Source organism: Akebia trifoliata, chromosome 2, assembly GCF_017979445.1.
Source record: "Akebia trifoliata isolate Shusen 1 chromosome 2, ASM1797944v1, whole genome shotgun sequence".
NCBI classification, from domain to species: Eukaryota; Viridiplantae; Streptophyta; class Magnoliopsida; order Ranunculales; family Lardizabalaceae; genus Akebia; species Akebia trifoliata.
The window spans coordinates 24,733,556-24,739,749 of record NC_141376.1 but is presented as its reverse complement, the minus strand read 5'-3'; the positions used below and the strand labels follow the sequence as shown (position 1 = coordinate 24,739,749).

Below are 6,194 nucleotides of genomic sequence, written 5' to 3'. Positions count from 1 at the left end.
CAGGGATTTACACAACGTGGGAAGAATGTCACAAGTATACAAATAGATATAGGGGTAATTGTTTTAAAGCGTTTGCGACATTTGAAGAAGCCGAGAGGCATTTTTTGACTTACAATCGACTTCACTATGGAAACCCAACACAATTACCTGAAGAAAGTCAAGGGCAAAAGAAGAATTCACAAATTCTTGAAGAAAGTCAAGGGCCAACAAAGAGATCGCATAACTGTGAATGTCCGTTGTTTTATATAATTTTTCTTTTTATTGTGTTTATGGTTGTGTTAATGATGTATAAATTTATCGAATAGAAGTTTATCTGATGTATAAATTTAGACTTGTAAACGTTTGAGCGACTACTTAATTTATTTTTGTGATATTTTTATTTCTCATATTATTGATTGTAGCATTTTATTTAGGATGTATCCAATAAATTGTTCCATGGCGGTCCATGTATTAGTTAGGGATTGGGATCCATTGACTGATAAAGAATGACCCATGAGTACGCAAATGCTTGATCTTGACCGTGAGAATACAATAGTTTGATTTTGTATTTAAAATCTCAATAGTTTGATTTTGTATTTAAAAGGTTCGGATTATGTGTTTTTTCCACGAGTCATTCTTTACGAGGCACCTAATCATGACACTTTAATTAATACTGTATAGGTTATCTAATTTTGGACAAGATTTATGTATGGACTTCATCAATTTGTGGGACAAGGTCTGCATGCTTGGCAAATATCAGATTAATATGTTGAGTTGCAATATGAAATACCATATGTACCCAGACAAGGTCCACTGGTATACAAGTATTATTACTGAAGTGACAAAATAAAATGGTTACAACTTATGAGAGTTGCAGTGTCAAGGAATATGTTACAATAAAGATTGGGGTGGAAGGAAAAAATATAACATTGTTAACTTGATTCGAAACAAGTGTGGGTGAAAAGAGGGTTTTTTGCCATCATAGTTCGTTTAAGTCAACTCTAAAGGAAACCCAGATTCGTTAGCACCTTGAGCAGTGTTTTACGACCCCATTGGATGTCCTAATGGAACCAGTGGAATGCATCTTGTCAAGGTTGCATTAGTTATTGAAACACAATTACAAATTAGAGTGCTTATGAACTACCAAGCTTTTTTGTTTCTTTTGTTAGATACACTGCAGCTCATTGTGATAACATGTTTGGCATGTTAGTTAATTACTACAAAAAAGAAAAAAAAAACCCATCTTCTCCTGATACTTCAACTTCTAGTTCAAGTACTCCAAGATGGACATGACTTCTTGGATGTAATGTAATACCTCGTTATTATCATTAATCAAATGAAAGAGATTGTAACGTTGCCATATTTCATCTCATACTCCTCCCATTTCTGAGAAAATTAATTTTCAACATTTGAACTACAATCAACACATTTTTATTGATGGTGGGAAGGGGTACATTACAAACTGTGTAAATTCCTAACCAGTAAGGACAACAACATTGCTATTCTCACCATCATTAGGAACAGCTTCTCCAGTAGTTGGTGGTGAAAATGGAGACAAACCAGGAATCAAAACAGGTTCCCCTTCATGGTTAACAAAGCTATCCATATCTGTCATGCATATTAACTTTTCCGTATCCGTATCTGTCATGCATAAATAACCAAAAGAAGCTTTTTGCCAAATATTTTACTTAGCACAGCTCTCAGTTCTTTTTACCCTACACTTGACTTTATATAAACAACTATATATCACTTTATTACTACAACTGAAAAAACCAAAGCAAAGACCAACTTCTCTAATTCCTTCCTTCCATCCATCCTCTCCTTTGATTACACTAAAAGGTGGGGGCAAAAAACAAAAATAAAAAAAAGAAAGAACCATCCCCATTTGAAGAATCTCCTGTGCATCTTCAATCTCCATTTTCCCATCTTCTTCTTCTTCTTCTTCGGCTTCCATTGGCTCTGACGGCTCCATGGTAGGTGTATCCATCCCAATTACATGAGGCTCTATCATGTGTTTATCTGCCACCAAAAATTTTAGAGAAAAAACAGATTCAGAATTTGTTTGCATTGGGCCATATTTGCAGCCCAAGTCAAGTATGCATGGCCAGCAGCCCCAAATCCCTTACTTGATGGTCCATACTCATTCTAAATAACAAAGAATTACAAAGTATTTAAGAATAGAGAACCAAAACACTGAAATTAAAAATTATGGAGAATCAAAAATCAAGTTTTGAAAAAAAGAAATCCATTTTTAGAGCTAACAGCTAAGGCATCCTATGGATGACTAATAAGGGTTCTTTCATGACTAATTCTTTCATGGTGGAAGGTTATTGGGCAAATGCAATCAAGTGTACAGAGGATTGGGGTCAAAAGCAAATTCTGTTGGGGTTGGTTAGTGTTACTGGATCATACCGTGCCTGAGAGCAAATCATGTCAGTTGCAATTTGCATTGGATATACTCACTAGAACCCATGTAAAGAATAGGTGACTCATATTTATGACCAATTCTATATATATTCTTTTTATCATTAATTATATGACAATTTAATAAAATGGTTATATTACAACCCCATCGTTAAGACCGTGTATGCACAAGAGGGTGCTCATAACTAGGGATGTCGGACATAAATAGAGTGATCAAAATCCAACCTGATTGCAATCTGTAGGTTTTCTCCGTAATGCTTAATCAAGAATGTCTAAAAGAATGCACAAGCTTATACAATTATGAAAATCCCCATGTAAGGTTGATTTTTGTTCTGAAGATCCTCTAGATGAGAGTTGAGACCCATCGAATGAGTGCATTATTGGGAATTTAGGGGGATTAATCGAGGGGATACAGTAAAGTAAAGTTGATAGACATGGTTTGGGCACATACAAATAACCAATGGTGGCACCAGTGAGAGAGAGCATGAGAAAGACTATACAAAGACGAGAAGAAGACCAAAAGTGACATGGTTGGAAATGAAAAAAAAAAAAAAAATTATATATATATATAGTAAATGGAGCACATAAGATGACCAATGATATTACGATGAGTTCTTTTATTAATAGATTTATTATGCCACTCATAAAGGGGCTGCAAAAATAGGCAGAAAAATATTTGAACAGATAAGGAGAAAAGGTAACATGAAATTGAAGTAATAACAAGCACACTTACATGTGCTTCTAACAACTTATACTTGTCCTTTTCAATCTTCAAATCACGTGAGGAAGATTCCTCCATTTTCTTTAATCTACAGAAGGAAAGCATACTTGAATGGTAAGGATGTGATCCCAAAGTATTGAACCAAGTTAAAAAAAAAAAAAAAAGACTAGTGCAGTACAGGGAGATGACATAATCACCTATCCTTCAATTCTTGATTTTCCACTTTTAATTGATATATAGACTGAGTGGATCCAAGCTTAAAAGAGAATGTCCATTTACTTGATCTTCCAATGATCTACATCTATCTATCTCCAATTGTAAATCAGGCAAAAATGATGATGACTCCATATTGTTTGACCTGAAGAACGACAACATACTTGGACAGTGAGGAAGAGATCCAAAAGTTTTACATCAAACAAACATATGCAGTATTTGAAGATAGAAACCCACCTGTCTTCTAATTCATGATTCTCTACTTTCACCTGAACTATACTGAGTGCATTCGAGTTAGGACCAAATGTAGCATTTCCACTACATGTAATGTCAGCTGCCTGTAAGTTAAAGAATCAATATTAGAGAAACATTACTAACAAAACATAAAGTATAACAAAATTCGTTCACCATGCATGACTTCAAAATTGTTTCCCCTGTCTATGGCAAGACTTAAATATTTGGATCAAAGTGATCAAAAAGATGATAGTGAAAGACCATCTATGACTTAAAAAAAAATACATCCATTGGCTGCCATGTGACTACTACCATTGGAGAAAAGGATTGAGTTGTATGAGAGTTATCTTTCATAAAATATTTCTGAATGGGGGGTGGTGCTGCCATGTGACTACTACCATTTACAAATCTGTCAGGAGGGACAGTTGGAGTCTCATAGTAAAGAATAGGTGACTCATATTTAGAAAATCAACAGCATCAATGATGCCAAGATGAGTTTCAAAAGCAATCAAGAGAAAATAAAGGCCAATTCATTACTTCAAGAGGTTCTTACAGTTATGTTAAGAACAATATTACTTTTTCACTGAAATACATTCATGTGAATGGTAGAAATCCAAGGGCAAACAAAAATCAAAACAATGTATGTACAAATTTTGAACTCGATGAGATTGATAAAACCAACATAAAAATAACATATGTTATTCCAGTCGGCTCATTTGAACCCCGCCGTGACTTAGTAGTGGTTCGAGTTCGAATCCAAAATCCTTGTCGACGTCCATAATCCTCATAATACTTTTGAGCTTCTTCACTTGAATCAAACAACATCCCCACATAAGGTGCTTTTAGATCTTCAACGTCTTTGTTAGGACTCTGATAATCAGCATATTCATCACTATCTACTTCGACCATCGACGATCCCACAATGTCATCAATAGGCATTCTCTCATCTTTGTCAACCCCAATCTTATCCATGATAGATTGCTATAACTGATAAAAGACCAATAAACTTTCTGATGAGATACGGATCAACAAATAATTAGCTAAGAAAAGAGATCAAATAATTGGTCCATCACTATCACTAGCTTCAGATAAACACTGGGTTCTATCCCCTAAACATAGTTCTAATAACAATTGATACGGTTATAAGTGGTACTCGTATTTGAGAATCAAAATAGAGATTGGGAAGATGAGTGCAAGTGAAACAAACAATTCAATAAGCAGTAGACATCATTGTGCACAAGGGAGAAGCAGAACATCTCCTCCTTAAAAGAAACCTTTCATTTTATTCAGCACATCTCTCAATTTGGCAGGGCCTTGATTCCTTCATCCATTAAAGAAGTGGGAACAATTTTTTTTTGCTTAAAGGCAATTCGACAATATAACATGATTGATATGCCCGTCACAATTTTACCACTAAAATATACCGTCACAATGTGATTATTACATATGAATGAATCATCTGTCGAACAAGGGCATTAGGCACAATTAAGATAAGATTGGAATAGAATCATGAAATTGGAGTGCTGACGTGTTAGACTTAGTGAATTTGATGACATAGAAAATATCTAGTAGCCTCATTTTTTGACAACTTCTTGGATATGAGTGGTTATTCTATCAAACATAATGCAGATTTCTTTCAAATATCTTCTGTATATCAGTTATACTTGGAAGCTCATTTTATTACTAGCTATTATGGTGTTATTTAGTATTCATATTCACAATAATGTCAATGTATTCGACTGTAACCATTTATTTTTCTCTAATATCCTGAAAGTTAACTCTCAATTTTTTTTATAGGCTTTGGCAATCCATGTGTTCACCCCTACCATTAATCACGCCTCTCATTAATATTTGAAAAAGTATTTTTAATCTTCTACATTTTAATCACGCCTCTCATTAACTCGAACAACTCGTTTAAGTTTCAAAAAAAAAAAAAAAAAAAAAAAAAAACCCAAATCATTTACGTTTCAAGTTCAACAACTACAAAAAATTAAAAATTAATAAACCAATCGATTTTCGTGAGTGAAAGAATTACCCTTTCAATCGAACTTGAGAGATATTTGCGACGACGACGGCGAGAGAGGGTTGAGAGAGATTGATTGGCGACGGCGACGGCGACTTGGCTCTCCACAAGGAGCTCGTTCAAACCAGATCTTGAGAGAGAGAGAGAGAGAGAGAGAGAGAGAGAGAGAGAGAGAGAGAGGAGAGTGGTCTTTCGAGCTGTAGAGAGAGAGAGAGAGGAGAGAGGTGTAGAAAAAATGGGTTTAGGTTACAGCAACCTTCGAAGAGAAGAAAAGAAGAAGAGAAGAAGAGAAGAAGAGAAGAAGAGAAGAGGGGTTTTTAATGTTCAGGGATTTAAAACAAAAAAACCAAAAAGTGGAGGGAGCCGATTTTAATTAAACTGATTTTTCACTTAAAACCGCAAAACAGCCGCGGAACCGTCGGATGCGTTTTGATCGAACGGTCTGAAAAACTTGGCACCGAACTTGTCAAACTTTAGGGCCGCTGAACCGCTCCCATATATATATATATATATATATATATATATACGGGGGTTTCGTAACTTCGACCTTAGATTTCGCCTGTTTCAGGGTCAAATCGTCATCCGTCGCAGAAAGGAGAA

The 6,194-nt window shown here is 35.1% G+C and overlaps 1 long non-coding RNA gene across 1 annotated transcript; it reads right to left on the bottom strand.

Annotated features, from left to right (window-relative positions):
- Nucleotides 1–1,698: 1,698 nt before the first annotated feature.
- On the bottom strand, nt 1,699–3,677 carry LOC147409962 (uncharacterized). Its single transcript, XR_015183282.1, has 4 exons — nt 3,575–3,677; nt 3,322–3,482; nt 3,137–3,212; nt 1,699–1,998 (listed from the first exon to the last, which is right to left on the bottom strand). It is a non-coding gene; the product is annotated as an uncharacterized LOC147409962 (long non-coding RNA).
- Nucleotides 3,678–6,194: the final 2,517 nt, after the last annotated feature.